Source organism: Phocoena phocoena, chromosome 15 (genome assembly GCF_963924675.1).
Source record: "Phocoena phocoena chromosome 15, mPhoPho1.1, whole genome shotgun sequence".
NCBI classification, from domain to species: domain Eukaryota; kingdom Metazoa; phylum Chordata; class Mammalia; order Artiodactyla; family Phocoenidae; genus Phocoena; species Phocoena phocoena.
The window spans coordinates 76,378,115-76,397,188 of record NC_089233.1 but is presented as its reverse complement, the minus strand read 5'-3'; the positions used below and the strand labels follow the sequence as shown (position 1 = coordinate 76,397,188).

At 55.2% G+C, this 19,074-nt stretch overlaps 1 non-coding gene across 1 annotated transcript; it reads left to right on the top strand.

Annotated features, from left to right (window-relative positions):
• The first annotated feature begins 1,914 nt into the window (after positions 1 to 1,914).
• TRNAG-UCC (transfer RNA glycine (anticodon UCC)) lies at positions 1,915 to 1,987 on the top strand. The gene has a single exon. It is a non-coding gene; the product is annotated as a tRNA-Gly (tRNA).
• Positions 1,988 to 19,074: the final 17,087 nt, after the last annotated feature.

Below are 19,074 nucleotides of genomic sequence, written 5' to 3'. Positions count from 1 at the left end.
CCTGGTGGCGGGCTGGGTGGGGGCGGGGGTGGTTGTCAAGGGGAGGGAGGCTTTATTTTCTAACTTCGCGGTTTTCTTTATTTTCTAAAGTTTCTGCAGTGAACATGTTTGTCTTTTGCATTCAAAAGGAAACAAAACCAAGAAAGGGGTGTTTTGACTTGTCTCTTTTTAGGAGACATTCCTTGTGAGGTTGTTCCCCTGCTCACCCCACAGAACAGCTGACTGGCTCTGGGTCTCAGTTTCCTGTCGGCAGCATCGCTGGTGGGCTGACACAAGGAAACAAACTTCAGGGAGGGCAAATTAGCGTGACTCTCAAGAGAGTAAATAGGACTCCTCTGAGATTCTCCTAAGAGCTGATCATCTAGAAAATACTTGCCTGAAAAAAAAAAAAAAGGAAGTACTTGCCTAAGTCCCCAAAGACATGGATGGGGGTGGGGTCCACCCCAGCATGGTCTGTGGTAGCAAAAACAGGCAACAACCTAAAAGTTCATCAAGGGGAGCCTGGAGAATAAGCTGAGGTGCCTTCCCAGGATGGAATACTACGCAGCTGTGAAAAAGAACAAGGCTGCAGGGAGGTGCCCAGGATATATTGTGAAGAGCCTGGAGCTGCACAATGTGTATCTTGATACTATCTGTAAAACAAAGACAACATAGGAAAACAACACAGGAACGGGAAGAGATGTGGAGTTGTTTGTGGATTCTCAGACAATCCCTGGAAAGTACCGGAAGACACTCTTAACAGGGGCAGGGCTAAGGGTCAGAAGCAGGAAGAAGTCTTGGTTTTTTCTTTCTTTCTTCTCCTCCAGTTGTTATTATTCATTAATACAAAAGAGTTCAGGCCAACAAAGAAAACATAAAGACTAACATCCTCACCACACAACCCAAGAAAGACACTATGGAGAGAACTGCGCCCCAGTAACCCCTCCCAGTTACTTTCCTCCCGGCTCACAGGAACTGCTGTTCTGAACCTGCAACTTATCCTTCCCACGAGTGTCTTCACTTTGCTATGCACTTAGCACCCCTTGAATTTTAACCGAGTTTTGTACTTTGTTTTCCGTGTGGGTTACCTTTCCCCTCAGGGATATAGAAAATTAATTTCAAAGAAGTTTTCTTGCATTGTCACCCCTCCAGATTGCTCCTGGAGCTTCAGTTTCCTGGAACAGAGGGCTGCACCCCTCGTCTGGGCCCCCATAGGCCCTGAGCAGAGCAGAGGAGCTGGCGGTGGAGCAGATCAAGTCCTGGGCACAGCAGCTCTAGCTCGCTCGCCGGGCTTCTGCAGGCCCGGGGCGTGGAGCCAGCAGGCTGGAGCCAGGCGGCCTCCCGGGCCTCCTCACAGCCGCTTTTGATAAAGCCCCTCTGTGCACAGGGTGGGGGGGCCAGGCCGGCTGGAGCCAGCTCACATCTGGAGGCCAGCACAGGCCTGGGGCAGCCGGCGCGGCTGACAGTGGCGCCACCCCGAGCCACACGCCCGGCACTGGGTAAACAGCCCCGCGCCCACCCAGCAGCTCACCTTTCGCCCACAAGGCTGCCTTTCTTCTCGGACCCAGGACGAGGCCACCACGAACATTCCTCCCGGCACAGGGCAGAACGGGCCGCTGACCTCGAGGCTGGGCCGAAATCTGAATCCAGGTACCAGGCGATGGAGGCGGGCGTGGGGGCTGTGGGAAAGCACCTACTATGTGCGGGGCATTGAGCTCATTTCAGGCTCACTGCTGCCCTGGGAAGGGAAACAGGTGGCTGAGAGTGTGTGCACTGGAGCCAGAAGACCTGGGTTCAAATCCCACCTCCAGCTGTGTGACCTTGGGCAAGGCACTCAACCTCTCTGAGCCTCTGTTTTGTCCTCTGTAAAATGGAAATTATAATAGTCCCTCCCTCAGCAGGTTATGGGAATATTAAAGAAGTTACCCTGGGAATTCCCTAGTGGTCCAGTGGTTAGGACTCTGCACTTCCATTGCAGGGGGCCCAGGTTCGATCCCTGGTCAGGGAACTAAGATCCTGCATGGCACGGCCAAAAAATTAAATTAAATTTTATAAAAAGGAAGTTACCCTCAGTCAATTGCTCAGAAGAGTTCCTGGATTATAAATACTTGATACTACTATGACTTCTCAGTCACTCATTCAACAAAGCTGAACTCAGGGTGTTCTGTGCTGGGTACGAGGGTTAAGATGGTGAAAAATGGGGGATTCAGCCCTCACTCAAGGAGCTGCATCCTTGCTTAGCTGACGAGGCTACTGCCCAGCCACCCAAGGGACATCCAGGGCCAGCCTGGGCTCCAGGCCAGGGCTCCACACTCCTTTCCCTAGGGATCACAACCCATTACCTGCCTGGGGGCAGCAGGCCGGGGTCCTCGCCTCATGTGCCAAGAGGTTGGTGAGTGGGGGCAGGAAGCAGCCACATTACCTGACTTCAGACCAGGTGAAGCCTCTCCAGTCACACCAAGTTCTGCATTTTCCTGGCGGCGAGGCCCTCACCATGTCCTGTTGCCTCCATGACGGGGCAGGAACAACAACACAGCTACCTCCTGACCCTCCGTGCCCTCATCTGCCAGAGGGGCGATAGCACAGGTACCAGTCATGGCGTGGCGCTGGGGAGGCTCTGTGAGTGAGACCACGGGAAGGGAACAAAGCCTGGCACAAAGGAAGAGGTCTGAGTGGAAGCCAGGGTGGCTTCCTAGAGGAGGCCATCGTGCTCCCGGGGGTGGGAGTGGGGCGGGGGAGGAGAAGCAGGAATCAAAGGAGGCTCAGGGAGTGAGAAAGACAGAACTGAGCCCCTGCAACGTACACAGCCCGCACTGCCCAGAAGTTCACGAGAGCCAGGTCACTGTTCCAGCAATCGGCAAGGTCTGTGCTCTAGCCATCCTCATTTCACAGATGAAGACACTGAGGCCCAGAAAGCAAAACTAACTTATTCCCTCAGGGACTAAAAGCCAGAGTAGAATTTGAACCCAAGGGGCCATAATGCCTCCCTCCCTCCTGCTCTCCTTCCTCCCTTCCTTCCTTGGGTCTTTACTGCGCCCCCAACTGTGTGCTGGATTCACAGACACAAGCAAACCCAGGGTCAACCCTCAGGAACCCCTGCCTCACACCTCTGTCAACCACCAACCTGGAACCGTCCCTTGCCCCTTCTGGGCCTCGGTTTCTCTCCTCCGAGCAATGGGTTCAACTGCTACAGCCCCTTCTGGCCCAGCATCCTGACTCAGGGCAGAGGGATGAGCGGCAGCCAGGGCCGGCTGGCGGGGGCCTCCCTGCCCCAACCAGGCAGGCTGGGGGTCCTCCACCTGCTGCCACCCCCCAGTCCCCCGTGAACCTGCTCGCCAGGCTGGAGCCAGCCGCCATCTGGAGCGACGGGCTGTTTATGGAGCCAGGCGGCGGCGGCCCTGGCCCTGACCCCGCCAATCTGGAAGCGATTAGCGGCCCAGGCTGGGGAGTATTCGGAGTTCCAGTCAGTGGGTCGGGAGCCCCCCCCCCAACCCCACACCCTGCACCACCCGGAGCCAAGGCCGCTCTGGGGGTCTCCGAGGAGCCCCCTTTCTTGCAGGGCACTCCAGCTCGGACCCGCTCCAGGGCCTAGAGCTCTGAAAACCAGCAGCCGGGAGGCTGGGCCACACACAGGCCAGGATGCGGGGGTGGATGGAGAGGGTGGGCGGGGGGGTGGGGGGGTGGGGGGGGTGGGGGTGTGAAGAGCTGGGGCCTTCCTGGAGGAAACCTCGCGCAGAATTGCTTTCTGGCATGTTTGGTTTTGAATATATACAAGTGCACAGAGGAAACACACACACACAGCTCAAAGAGCACAGGGGGTGTAAAATGCATAGAGTGAAAAGCCAGTGGCCCTCCCCTCCTCCCCTCAGGTCCCCCCTCCCCAACCAGACAAGTCGAATGTTTTCAGTGTCTAGGAGCTCCTTCTGAGGTGGTGTGAGCGTCTACACACACATCTATCTAGTTATTCTTCTTGCCTTTTTCTGCAACCGGCAGCCCACTTTACGTTCTGTCCTGCCACTTCTCCCTTGGATTAATCCAATATTTCTACCACTACTGCTGCTAACAATCACAATGTTAATATGATTGCTGATTAATAACGGCAGCGGGGCTTCCCTGGTGGCGCAGGGGTTAAGAATCCGGCTGCCAGTGCAGGGGACATGGGTTCGAGCCCTGGGCCGGGAAGATCCCACATGCCGCGGAGCAACTAAGCCTGTGCGCCACAACTACTGAGCCTGCGCTCTAGAGCCCGCGAGCCACAACTACTGAAACCCGTGCGCCTGGAGCCCGTGCTCTGCAACAAGAGAAGCCACCGCAATGAGAAGCCCACGCACCGCAACGAAGAGTAGCCCCCGCTCGCCGCAACTAGAGAAAGCCTACATGCAGCAACGAAGACCCAACACAGCCAAAAATACAGAAAGAAAAATTAAAGGAAAAAAATAATGGCAGCAAAGGTTTCTAGAGGACTTATTATGTGCTGGGCACAGTTCCAGGTGCTTTACATGGATTAATGAATGAATCATAAGAGTGAAGTGCTCCTATTGGGAAGTTCTATCACTCTCGTCATCCCCATTTTGTAGATGGGGAAACTGAGGCACAGCACGGCCAGGAACCTGCCCAGTGACACACAGCAGTGACTGGCAGAGCTGGGATTCAGGCCCAGGCAGTCGGGGTCCCAGGTCTGTGCTCCGAAACTCTTCACCATCCAGCCTCTCCCGAGGCTCCAAAGTAGTTCGCCATCTGGATGGATCTGGCGGTCTTGACGAGGCCTTGGGTGATGCACCATTGGGTTGTTTCCATCTTGGGCTGGTGTTAAATGTGCCATGAACACCCTCGTGTGAGGTCATGCCACATGGAACCGGGGGGAGGTCCATTCTCAGAAGGGCCTGGCTAGTCACAGGGGTGAGCGGTGCAAGGGCGGCGGGCCACTGCTCAACTGTCTTCTGTGGTGGACGGAGGTGATGCTGACACCTGATCCAGTTCCCTGGAAGAAGGGAGGAAGCCTCGGCTGCCACATCCTGGGCCTGTTTCCAGGGAAACCCAGGCCCCGCCCAGCACATCCAGGGTTCCTTGGTCTGCATGAAGCCTGCCCTCCTGTTCTCCTCTGATGGGTGGACAGGACTCCAGGCTCCCTTCCAGTCTCCCCACCTCCAGCCTCACCCCTCCGGTCCCAGCTCCATGCTGCAGCTGGAGCAAACCTTGCAAAACCTAAATCGAGTCAGGCCTCTTCCAGCTCAACTCCCATCACCCTCCCTTTCCCTCCCCTCCATCCAGGCCAAGCCACAGGTAGGTCCCCAAAGTGCCATGCCCCCTCACCCACAGGCTTTTGCACAGGCCGGTCCCTGCCCCTGGAACGCCCTCCTCACCCTTCATCTGGCTAACTTTCTCCTCAGCCTTCTGGTCTGAGCTCACAGCCTTCCCCAAGCCCCCAGACTGAGGTAGGCAGGGCCTCCCCTGATCCCTGCTGCCCGGGCCCCTGTGAATCTTAGCTTGAATCACACTGTTGTCTGATGGCTGTCTCTCCTGACGAAATGTCAGCTCCAGGAAGACAGAGATTTTTACATGCTTTATTCGTTTCGGGATCCCCAGAGCCTAGAGCAGAGACTGGAGCACAGTAGGTGCTCAAACAATTTGTTGGAAGTGTGAAGGTATGAACGAATGAATGAGTCAGTGGGGAGCAATCTGTCAGCAGAATGCCTGTCGTGAAGTGAGTGGGGTCCAGGCCTATCCCTGAGGGGAGGGGGAGGGGAGTACAGCTGGGAGAGGAGGAAATAAAGAAGGGTTTATAAAGCACCGACACTACTCAGGCACTTTCTCGTTCCTTGGGCCTGCAAGGCCCATCATACAGATGAGGAGACAGCCCCCTTCATTCGCTCCACAAACCCATCCTTCAGTCTCCAGGCCCTGGGCTGTCACCCTCTGCAGGGTGACAGCAGAGAACAAGCCAGGCACAGGCTCTGGTTTTTTAAAGCTGGTGGGAAAGGCAAACCCAACAGGAAGTGGGACAGAATGAACCAGAATTAGTGCCTGGGCACCTAAGCAACACCACTCCAGAGCCAGCCGCTGATGTGAACCCTGGCACCACCCGAAGTGACCTTGACACAAGTGACGGCTCTCTGTCCCCTCTTCTGGGTGTTCAATGACAATAATGATGATAGCCAGCACTTATGTGGCGCTTACTGTGTGCCAGGCCCTCATCTGAGCACTTTACGCAGATGGCTTGTTTATTCTCACCAGTCCTCCGAGGGAGGGACTGTTAGCATTCCCATCTTACACGTGAGGAAACCAAGGCCCAGAGAGGTTAAGTGACTTGCCCAGGGACACACAGAGGTAGGCCCAGGAAGGTAACATTGTGAAGTCACACACAGGGTCACAGATGTCAAATTCAGGATGAAGCCACCTTTGGAGGGAGGGTGGGGTCTCCCACGGTCTCTGCATGTTTCATTTCTCTCTTGGAGGTGGGAACGTGGCTGCTCGTGCATCATTTCTGGACTTTCTTTTGCAAGCAATCCGCAACAGCACATAGCCACACAGCCACGTTACGTAGAGTGACTAACAGTGGACACAGGGCTGACCTTTGACCCAGCTCTGTCTGACTCGGGGCTGAAACCAGCCTGGGTGAGGAGGCCCCTCCCGGCCCCCCTCAGCCTCTGGGCCCTCCAGGCTCTCAGTGACGCAGCTGTGGTGGCGTTTGGCAACCCGAGCTGCCCGCAGTTACGACAGCCCCAGCATCTGCCAGCAGGGGCGGGGTGGGGGGAGCCCCAAGCCTACCCCTGCCTCTGCCAGTTCGGTTGACCCCTTCTCCCAGCAGCCCCTCTCCTGGCTCCACCTTTCCTCAGAGTCTTCACCAGCTGATATCACAATTGCTGACAGTGACCAGAAAGTCAGGGAGTGCCTTGAGGGCAGGACACCTGTCTGTGCTGTCACCACTCTCTCCCTAGAACCAGCGTACAGCTGGCACTCAATAAGTGCTTGCTGAACAAACAAATGCAAAACTGGATAAATGAATTGCAACCCCTCCCTCACTTTCTTCTTTCCTCCCTTTCTGCCTTCTTTCCACAGATAGTTATTGAGCACCTACTATGTGCCAGCCTCTGTACTAGGCACTGGGAGACACAATGGTGAATGGAACAGGCAGAGAACTCTGTCCTTGAGGAGCTCATGTTCTAAAGAGGATGCTGGGACTTCCCTGGCGGTCCAGTGGTTAAGACTCCGCACTTCCAAGGCAGGGGGCGCGGTTTCGATCCCTAGTTGAGGAACTAAAATCCCACGTGCTGTGCGGTGTGGCCAAAAAAAAAGGAAAAAAAATTTAAAATATATAGAGGATGCTAGTCACCAACGCAGTCATCCTGCAAACAAAGTGCAGAACTGCAGCTGGAGAAGGTGCAGGGGGCTGAGGCTCTGGGTGCCATGGGCACCTGTAGCAAGTGGCTGGATCTCTGGGGGGGTGGGAGTGTCTCCTGGTGGAGGTGTGACCCTGCAGTGGCTCACTGGGCAACGCAAAGTTTGCATCTCCTCAGGAGGCTCAGCGAGGACAGCCGCGGGAGTGAGTGGGACACACGTTATACAAGGGGAAACCCTGGGGCGCTGACCCTGCCCTCCCATCCCGGAAGGGTCTCTGAGGAAGTGACGCCCTGAACACAGAGCCGGATCCGTGGCGACCGCGAAGAATCTTCCCTTCCCGGCAGAGGCACCAGCCATGCAAAGGCAGGAAGGCTGCCACACCCCTAGGAAGCTGGAGGCTTTGCACGGGATGCCCCCCTCTGGCCTGGCTTTCTCCTTTTGTGGAAAGGGAACAGTCGCCCGCCCACCCCCACAAGCGGGGATGCTGGTAGGTTCTCTGGGAGCCCTTTATGCGCTGGGCAAGGCACTTAATCTAAATCCTACAGGGTGAGGTGTTTTCTCCCAGTCTTCCCCGCTAAGCTGTGAGCCCTGTGGGAGAGGGCCCAGCACAGCCTGCACACAGTAGGTGCTCAGGGTGCGTCTGTGGATTAAATGAGCCAGTGAGTCTCAGATTCCTCATCTGCGCGATGGGGTAATGCTGGTGTGGCCAGGGGGAAGGAATGAACTTCACATTACAGCTTGTATTGTTTCCTCTCCCCAGTTCCTGGTGGTGGGTCAGGCCTCTGTGGACCCCCTCGAGTCCTGGAAGATGATCGTGTCTGCGGGCTTGGGGAGACGGAGAACAGAATGTAGACTGAACAGCTCTCCAACTCCAGACTTTGAGGCAGGATCCTGAGGTACTTAGAAGGAAATGACAAGCAGCCTCATTTACAATTGAAGGAAACTGAGGTACAACAACAAAATAATAAAATCTAATGCTTACTGAGCTCTTACTCCAAGCCAGGCACAGTGCTAAGCCCTTTGACCCAAGTTCTTTCATTTAATCCCCCCAACGATCATCACTGTCGGAAGCTAATACCGTGACCCCTATTTTACAAGTGTGGGAATGAAGACTCGGGAGGTAAGTCAAGACCATGCCTCCTGTTAATGGGGGATCTGGGATGAGCATGCAGATCTGGCTTCAGAACCCAGAATCATAAACCCGGCACTTCCTGAGGGGAGGTGGGGGTAGGAGGGAAGGGATGGGGGACACCTGGGAGAGACAGACGATAAGCCCTTGTCTGGGGGCTAAGGGCAGTGGAATAAATAATTGCAAGAGTGAGGAACCCAGGGTCAGTTCCATGTTCTTCCTACCCTGGATGGCCCAGGGCAGTTTGGAGAACCCCGATTCTAGCCCACCCCAGCAACCTAGAATCTACTCTGCTTCATTCATGCATTTATTCATTCATTCAATCATTCAGTCAACAGAAAACAAAATACAGGATGACACAGATCAAATATATCCCTGTAAACAATAAATGTAAATGGGTTGAATGGGTCTATTAAAAAACAAAGACTCATATTAGATCAAAAATCAAAATCTATTCATTTATTCATGGGCCAAATATTTATTAAATGCCTAAAAGATTCAAGGTCCTGTTTTAGATTCTAATGACAGAATGTAAAAATAAAATTTCTGTTAAAGAAGGAAAAACACTGGGGAAAGGAGATCCAGGGAGAGAGATCTGAAGGTGCAAAAACTGTGAGGCTGCAATGAGTTGGAGGATGGAGGAGCCGAAAAGGGGCCGGTGTGGTTGGAGAAGAGCACTAGTGAGCAAGCGTGGGGGCAGTGAGGCAGGCAAGGCCTGCCAGGTCAGGTCCGGAGAGCAGAGGCAGCACCAAGGGGGGCCGAGATGCAGAGGAGCCAGGTCCTGCTTACCTAGAGCTATGGGGCAGCGACCGCTCCTCACTCTTCCAGCAACCCCAGCTGGGACTCTTGACCCTTCCTCAACTGAATGCAGCCAAGATGACCTCACCCAGCCTCCTCCCAGGAAAGAAGAATTACCATGAATTGAAGGCCTACTGGGTGCAAGGCTCTGCCATGCGTGGTTTACATGCTTAATTAGCTCATTAAGTCCTGCCATCAGGTTAGTTTTCTCCCATTCTGCAGAAGAAAAAAACTAAGCCTCAGAGAGGTAGAGTGACCTGCCTGAAGCCACACAGCCAGACAATGGCAGGCCTGAAGTTTGAACTTGGAGTATCCAACACTATGGTGTGCCTTCTTGGCACTGCATAGCTGCCTCCCAGGAAATGGCAGTGGAGAGGTCTCAGCTGGCTGTGTCCTCACGTGGGTCCCCTGACCACTACGACTTCAATTCTCCATCTGGGAACCCACATGCCAGGTCAGTGTCGAGACCTGGATGACTCCCTCCCTCCGGGACGTGGAGTTCCAATGTGCTGAGCTGGCGCTTCTGATTCCACCCCCACAATGACTCCATTTGACAGAGGAGGAAACTGAGGCTCAGAGGGGGAAGTGATTCTGCAGGGTCACGGCCTTGGGACTCCCGAGGGCCTGGGACTTTTGCTGAGTCTGTTCATTGGATGCTAAGAATGAGGACCCCCCTGAAGGATGCAGAGACTTTGGGATGGGGTGGAGGGACAGGAACAAGGATACACAGGCAATAAGGGAGAGCAGGCCTGGAACCCAGGACACCAGCTCCCAGCCTCTGCCCCTCACTGTATCCTGGGGAAGGCGGGGGCCTGGTCCCTGGGTCCGGATTATTTCCTGAGAACGGGGAGGAGCCACGGGAAGTCTCCCCGCATCACCCCACTCAGGTCCTGCCCAAACAGGAAATGCCAGGCAGTCCCCCCACCCACACCCCAAGGCCGTGGGAAAGCTTTGCCTGGGATCCAGTGCTTCCAGCTCTGGCCCAGCCTCACTGGGGATCTAGACCCTAACAGGGCCTGCGTGACCTTGGACAAGGTCCTTCCCCTCTTGGGGCCTCAGTCTCCCGCTCTGTAGTCACAGAACTCTGCCACCTCCCGGCTGTATGACCTCAGGCAGGTGTCTGTGCCCTTCTGAAGCCCAGCTCCCTCTTCTGTAAAGTAGGGGACAGTACACACAGAGTGTGCTCTACCCACGGAGCCATTATCACCCCAGGCAAGGGTGTGACAGGGGAGGCCTTTGGAAAGATCCCTATGGCCCTCTGGGAAAGACGAGGAGCTTCCCTGGACTCAGGACCACACCAGGTACCTCTCTGCACCTCACTTTCCCAATGTGTAGAAGAGGCAGAGCCATGGCACGGGCTGAATCACAGGGATTGAATGCCAGGAAGGGGGGTCAGCGGGGAAGGGGCGGTTTCAGGCCACAGGGGAAGGTGGAATGAGACAGATTCAGGAGAGGTGCAGATGCCGGCTTTGGGAAGCCTGGAGAATGAGGCCTCCTGATTATTTACTGCTCTTTCCCAGTGAGAAAAGGCAGCCAGAATAGTGGAGAATGGCTGGGGGATAGGGCTGGACCCCGCTTCTTGGGGACTTGCAGGGCTCTAATAGGTGGCAGGGGTGAAGGCGGCTTTGTTGCGCCTCCTAGTCCTCCCAGGCAGGAAGTAGGTGCTCCCGGCTGCCAGGCCTTGGATGGGTAGTTCCCAGAGCCTCCTTCTCAGCAAACCATGACCCCATGGAGTCAGTTGAGGCTGGCAGTTCAGAGAGGCACAGCAACTTACCCTAGGTCACACAGTAGAGTTGCCACCACTTCTTCAGACCCTCCTTAGACAAAGCAGGAGTCCCAACTATGAACAGGAATGAAGACCCCTGCCAGTTCCATGCTGGGGGGCAGCTTGAGCCCTAGACCCTGAAGAGACTTAGGGAAACTAAGGCACCAGAGAGGTCCTCTGGCTCTGAGGCACCAGATGTGCAGTGGGCTTCTGTATTTGGGTCTCTCCACCTTCCAGTGCCAGGTATGTCCTGGGGCAGAACCTGGGAAATGGGCTCAAGCTCTCTCATACCATTTTACAACCAGTGCCAAATTATAGCACTTCTCAGAAGCTGGCTTCTTTGTTGTAAAGTACAGTAGAAGGTGTGGTAAAGATGAGAGATACCAGATATGAAGCGTGCCCAGAGCATAGCTCAGTAAACTGGGGCTATGGTAGCTATTATTGTTAGACATCTGTTACCTAATCCCCCTGAGCCTCAGTTTCCTCATCTGTAAAATGGGTTTAATAGTCCCTACTACAGAGTCCCACTGAGGATTCCAAGAGTTATCCCATGTAAAGCACTTACCGTGTGTCTGGCTCTTTTTTTCCACTTCTATTCCAACATCCCAGTGCCTGACACATAGTAGGAGCCCAATATGTCTTAGCTGTATTATTATTATTTACTGTTATTATTATTATCGCCCTGACTCCAGCTGTCTGAGATCTTGGGCAACTCACCAACTTCCTGCCTTGCTCAACTTCACTTTCCTCCTTCATAAAATCAAAATACAATAGCGCCTGCCTCCCAGAGCTGGACAAGGATGCATTCCTGCATTCCACCAACACTTATTAACCGTTTTTTTAGGAACTGGGGATATAGCTGGGAACAAAACAGAAAAAAAAAAAAACTAAAAAAACCTGCCTTCATGGAGCTGCCATGCTCACAGGGCAGACAGACAACATAAATTGGTATTTTATATAGTGTGTTAGAAGCTGATAAGGGCAGGGAAAGGCAGTCTGAACACGGGCTGTAGTAGTTTTACGTGGTGAGGCTGGATGAGAACGACGGGGAGGGGTGGAGAGGGTGAGGGGAGGCCACGCTGGGCCTGTGGGCTGCGTGTGGGGGGGCGGGGGGGCTTTCTGTGTGGGGTGGGAGCCCTGGAGTGTTCTGAGCAGGGGAAGGATGTGGTCTGACCCAGGTTCCCCAGCAGAAAGTGTACTATAGGTGGATAAGGAGGGGTATGCAGGGGAATGAAGGGGGGTGCCAGGAGATGGCGGGATGCAGGGGAATGAGGGGGGAATGCAGGGGGAAGGAGGGATGCAGGGGGATGAAGAGGGATGCAGTGGGATGAGGGAGGATGTGGGGGGGATAAGGGGGGATGCAGGGGGATGAGGGGGGATGCAGGGGAATGAGGGGGGAATGCAGGGGGAAGGAGGGATGCAGGGGGATGAAGAGGGATGCAGTGGGATGAGGGAGGATGCAGGGGGTGGATAAGGGGGCATGCAGGGGGATGATGGGGGGATGGGGGGATAAGGGTGGATGCAGAGGGATGAAGGGGGGATGCAGGGGGATGGGGGGGGATGCAGGGAGCCCCGGAGGAGGTCGCTGCAATAAGAGGATGGGGCTGAACCAGAAGGGCAGCAAAGGAGGTGGGGAGACATGGTAGAATCCTGGGTCTGTTTTCAACCTCAAATCTTCCTCAGGTGGATTTTCATCCCTCTTTGGCAGCTGAGGAAACAGAGCCTCAGAGAGAACTGGTGAGAACCCCGGGATTCCAAAGCCAGGCCAGGCCCCAGGAGGCCACGAGGCCTGGGAAGTGCTGCCCAGGGCCTTGGGCTGTGGCCCAGACAAGCTGGAAATCCTCACCTCTGGGGCCACCCCTTGCCCAGACCTGCCCATAAGGAGCAGTTGAGGGGCGCAGACCCTCACCCTCTGCTCCACAAACCTCGTCAAACCTGCTGCCTGGGACACGGCTCCTCCACTAGGGTGCCTGAGGATCGTTACCCTTACCATTAGATAAGCAAGAAACTATCAGTACAAATTACATCAGTAAACTCCATGCTCTAGGATGTTGAAGCAGATATTATCATGAACCCCAGCTGAAAGCTGAGGACAGAGTTGGGGGGGCGTCACTGCCTGAGGTCACGCAATGGCAGGATTGGGACTCAGACTCCCAGATCTGCGGTCCCAGAAGCTGAGCTCTTGTCAGTGATGTAGAATGAGACAGGCTGACAAGAGATTCCACTCAGCCCCTCCTTGTGAGGTAAGTGGGGAAACTGAGGCCTGGACAAGCTCAGAGACTGCCCTTAGCCACACAGAGACCCCAAAGCAAGTCTGAGAGGCTGCTTCCCACAAGCTGGGCTGTGCAGGAAGTGGCCAGGGCTAGGACAGGCCCGCTGCTTTGATCAGCTTTACGAGCCATGGCTGTTTATGGAGGCCCGGGCCCCTACCCCCTGCCACCTGGGACTGGGTCTTGTCACCAGCACTCGGGATATTAGGAGTCCCAGGAGAGCCTGCCAGCCGGGGTCTGGGCCCCATTTCCTCCAGCCTGGCCCTTGCCCTGCCCCTTGGCCTCAGCCCCTGGGAACAGGGCAGGAGAGTCCCCTCAGGACGGATCCCCTCACTGAGGGGCCTCCTGGCAGTTCCTCTGCAAACGCAAAACGAGCTCTCAGTCCCACCCCAAGGCCTTTGCCCTTGCAGTGGTACTGGCTGCCTGGGGCCCGCCAGCTCTTCCCGTGCTGCCCCTCCTCCAGGTCGCCCCTCCCTTTCACCGCCTCAGAGGGGCCTCCCTGACCCCTGTCTAAAGCAGCTCCCACCCCGTCACCCTCTAACACAGCCTGCATTTAATTCTTCATTGCCTGTATCACTGTCTGGAGTTTTTTGTTTGGGTTTTTTTTCTTTCTGGCCACGCTGTGCGGCTTGCATGATCTCTGTTCCCCGACCAGGAATCGAACCCATAGCCCCTGCACTGGAAGCGTGGAGTCCTAACTACTGGACGGCCAGGGAATTCCCTGGAAATTTTCTTGCTCGTTCTTTTGCCTACGGCTTTTCTGCCTTCTCCCCCCAGGACAGGGACCTCATCTGTCCCACTCACTCCTGTGTCCCCAGCACCCAGCATAGTTCTGGCACACAGTAGGTGCCCAGTAAACTTTTCTTGAGTGAAAGAATGATAAACTCTTTTAGGGGGCTGAGCTGTGGGCAGCCTGAGGCCCCAAAGCACTTCTCAGAGCCTCCCATCTCCGGCCCCTCACGTGTGCCTGGAAGATTCACTGGCACAGACGCTGCACACAGAGGGGAGTTTTAGCCCCGCTTTACAGATGAGGAAACAGAGGCTCAGAGAAGTGACATGACTTGCCCAGTGTCCCCAGCGTGAAGGAGCAGGGCTGGGATTCTATGCTGGGTCCCTCTCCCCCAGCACCCCTCAGGCCCCTCCCACATTCTACCTCCCCATCCTCCCATCCCCCTCTACCCACCTCACCCTGGGCCTGGCTCACGTTTGTAATGGCTCCTGACAAAAGCATCAGAGGACAGATGTCCGATCAGCCAGGCCGGTTCTGGGGCGGGCACGAGGACACTCCCCGCCCGCCTGGAGTGATGCCGAGAGATGACAGTGGACACCTGCTCCCACACCTGCCCCTGCCTCCTCACCCTCATTCAGGCCCTTCAAGCCCCCCAACAACCACAAGGCTACAATGGATGGTTTGTTCTCAGAGACCCCAGGACGCCCGATCCCCAGCCCCTCGGCTCCCCGCCTGCACTCTGTGACCTTGGGCAGGTGGATCCCTGCCCTGGCCTAAGGAGAGAGCAGCAAGTGAGAGTTTTCCATCCTTCTGCACACACACTCTGGCAGGCTGCCTCCCCGCTCACCCTGGCCAGCTAGGGAACCGCAGGGCACAGGGGTGGGGAGCGTGTGGGCACCTGCTGAAGGCAGGCCGGTTCCGGTTTTCACAGAGTTTGCTAGGCTTCCCAGGAACCCTGGAGACAGTCTGTGATCATCCCTTATTCCAGCTGGGACAATGGAGGCCCAGACTCAGAGAGGGCAAGGCACTTGCCCAAGGTCACACAGCAAGCAAGACCAGAACCCCACTGTGTGAGTTTTTCCTGTTCTTCTAACTTGTCCCTCCTTGGTCCATCATTGTCACTATAGCTGAAAACTATACTTGCTTTCAGTTTGGCTGAAAACTTGGCTGAAAACCTACTGTGCATCAGGCATTTAGCCAGGTCCAAATTCACTGAAAAACACTCATTCAGCAGATAGGGATTTGTCAGGCACGGGGCTGGGTCTGGGGATAGAGCAGAATGAGACAGACAGGACGGCCCTCAGGGGCTGACCTTCCAGTGGGAAGACAGAGAATTAACAAGCAAGGGAAGAAACCAACTGATGATTCAGACGTGATAAGGGTGACAAATGGAAGGGACTTTAGAGTAAGGTCGAATGCAGGGCGCTCTGAAGAGGAGAGTTTTGGGCTGAAACCTAGAAAAGGAGGAGCGGCCAAGTGAAGAGGAGAAAGTGGGTCCCAGGCAGCTGGACCCCTGGACGCCAGGGCCCTTAGGTGAGGGAACTGGTGTGTTTGAGGCACAGCGAGCCAGAGTGAGGGGGAGGGAACCAGGAGGGGGGATGTCTGAGAGATGGGGGGTCATTCAGGGCCTGGGAGATGGACAAGGGGAGAAGCGGCACTCACTACCCAGAACAAGATGGGCCTCAGTTTTCTCATCTGAAAATTAGGTTGAGCTGCTCCTGTGGTTACAAAAAGACCCCGGCCCTTTAAAGAGGGTGGGGCCTGCCATTCCTGATGACTGTGGGGTCATCAGACCCCCTCCTGCTCTGGGGGGACCCTTCTTGTACCTCTCCCTCCCTGACTTAAGAAGGGTCAGGGGACTTCCCTCGTGGCGCAGTGGTTAAGAATCCACCTGCCAATGCAGGGGACAGGGGTTCGATCCCTGGTCCGGGAAGATCCCACATGCCGTGGAGCAACTAAGCCCGTGCGCCACAACTACTGAGCCTGCGCTCTAGAGCCCACGAGCCACAGCTACTGAAGCCCACACGCTCTAGGGCCCATGCTCCGCAACAAGAGAAGCCACGGCAATGAGAAGCCCACACACCACAACAAAGAGTAGCCCCCGCTCGCCACAACTAGAGAAAGCCCACACACCAATGCAGCCAAAATTAAATTTAATTAAAAAAAAAAGAAGGGTCAGGCAGAGGAAAGAACCTGGAGCAGGAGGTTCTGGGTTCTGGGATCTTGGGTGACTTGATGGCCCTCTGGGAAGCTCAGTTTCCCCATCTGTAAAATGGGCACAGCCCTGCTCCCCACGTCCCCGGGCTAGTGGCCAGGTTTCAGAGGATGGGCTCGGCACTCAGCAGGTGCTCCATTTAACAGGGCTCTGATCTCCTTCCTTGGGGGTGCGGTGGGGCATTGCTTAACCCAGTGGAAGCTCAAACCTGCTAGGCAGCTGGACCTGTGAGCTCAGGCCCTGTCCTGCTTTGAGCTGACAGGTTCTTAGCCCTGGCTCAGGCCCAGAGAACCAGCTCCTCCACCTGCCTACTGGGGTGAGTTGCCAGGTCTGGGACCATCAGAGTGGTCACCCCTGAGATCCAGGGTTGGAGAGGCTCCAGGGCCAGTCACTGCCCACCCAGACAGGGGCCTGGGAGAACCCAGATTCCCAGCATCCAAACTGCCCCATCACACAGACGAGGAAACTGGGGCTCAGAGAGAAGTGTCTTGTCTGAGGACTCAAAGAGACAGGGCTTTTGTAACTTATTCCACAAATAATTATTGAGCTCCTACTATGTGCCAGGCCAAAATAAACGAGCAGGGATCAGACAAGCTTCACGTTTGTGGCCTGCACAGCCCCACGGGAGAGATAGACATTGAACCCTTCGAGAGTGATGTGCACCATGCTTTGCAGAAATGCCTGGGTTTGAACCCCGAGTTGTCACTTGGCAGCTGTGTGACCTTTGGCAAATGACTTAACCGCTCTATGCCTGATTCCTCATATATAAAATGGGAGATTATAATAGCACATACCTCATAGGGTTGTTCAGAGTTCTTACATAAGGAAAATGTTCTCTACAGCTATTGTTTTCTCTCTTTTTTTTTTTTTAATCTTTTGGCCACGCCGTGCAGCATGCAGGATCTTAGTTCCCTGACCAGGGATCGAATCCGCACCCCCTGCATTGGAAGCGCAGACTCTTAACCACTGGACTGCCAGGGAAGTCCCAAGCTATTGTTTTATGTTCTTTCATTTTACAGAAAGTTATTGAGTGCCTACTATGTACCAGGCTCTGGTCTGGGAGCTGAAAACACAGATGTGACCAAGATGACATATTCACTGACCTGGTAGGGGTCTAGTCTGAGCCCAGGTGTCTGACTCCCAGGTCAGCAGCTTCCAGCCCCACCGCCTCCTCCAGGAAGCCTTCCGTAATGACCCTGGCCTGCTGAGAGCTGCCTCACTCTGGGATTCTGTAGGCCAACTCTGACACCGGCCCTGCCGCCCATGGGTGCCCAGAGTCACTCGTCCAGAGCTGGCACCTGTCTCAGGATGGAGGGGTGGGCCTAAGCACTGGCAGGATGTTTTATCCATCAAGGTCCTGACAGATGCCAGGAGACGGGTGGGGTGGAGGTGGTGGTGAGAAATGACTTTTGCAGGCAGGATAGTGCCTCCCCGTCCTGGTCTGGCTCTCCCCCAGGCAGTCCCAGCCCTCTACCACATGGGTCCTCCCCTAGGCCCGGCCACAAGGAACTGAACACAGAGAGGCCTGGGACTTTTCTAGGGCACATAGCAAGCTCCCAGTCTCAGCCAAGAGGCAGAGACCATAAACTGAGGGCCCTCGGACCAAGCCAGACCCACAGAGGGACAGAGGAGTCATTTCGGCTCCCACAGGGTTTGAAACAACTTCAATTCCTTGCCCCAGATTTCCATCAAAATCCAGACTTCCCATTTCCCATGGCAATGGGCCGACTTTTCTGCACGACAGTGAATCCTGCCCACCACAGTCCCTGCCAAGCCCTACCGTCCCACTCTTCGCTCATTTAAGTACCTGCCTGTGCACTTATGTGTCTATGTGTGCATGTGTGTCTGTCACTACACACACATTTGTCCCTGCATACTCTTGTCTGTCTGTGCCCACGTCTACCCTGGAGCACACACTTACCCTTTTGTATGTGTGTCATCTGTGCACACAACAGCACGCGGTCTCCTCCCATGCTCTGGTGTGAGCTAAGTGTGTATAGTTGCCCTCACCACTCATGTGCACTAACTCAGGTCTGCCTTGGGGTCCAAGGAGGCCAGAGCTCCCTATGGCCCCCAAGTTGCTCAAGTACTCCACTCCCAGGCCTGCGAGTGTCCACTGTACCCACTCCACACCTTCCATGGGGGCTTCTGACTCCACAGGGACCCTGCGAGGCCTGGAGAGAGTAGGTGAGCTGAGCCCTGACCCTTGTTCTGCGCCTGAGGCCTCCTTCTGCTGCTCTGGGGCTACTTGGGTGATGAGGAGAGCGGGCTCGTGCTGGGGGGACTCAGCCTCCTGCCCTGGGGCTCAGACTCAGCCCTCCCCACCCCGACCTGTCTGAGGTGATGCAGGGCCGTTGCTGCTGCTCTGGGGTGTGTCTGCAGGCAGGGTCCTGCCCATGGCCTTGCACCCACAGGAACCCAGACACTTGTCACAGACCATAAAACGATCACAGGAACACAGACTCTCCTATACACTCATGCACACACATACCCCCAAATACACAGCAGACACACAACACTCAACACATACCTGACACCTGACCCAAAAAACAGACATATGACACCCATACCCAATCACACAAAATCCCAGACACACAACACACACACTGCACGCACCCACAGACACCTACGAATACAGAAGCACAAACAGCCCCAAATCAGACACACAACGCCGATGCACAGATAGACACACATAGATACACAGAAATATACACCACCACACACAGACACACATCCCAGGCGCCCACATCACAGACACGCACTCACACGGGCACCTGCCATTCAAGGCCACCCCAGCTGACCCACACTGCCACCAGCACCATCGGGAGCTCTGTCCCACTTGTTCAC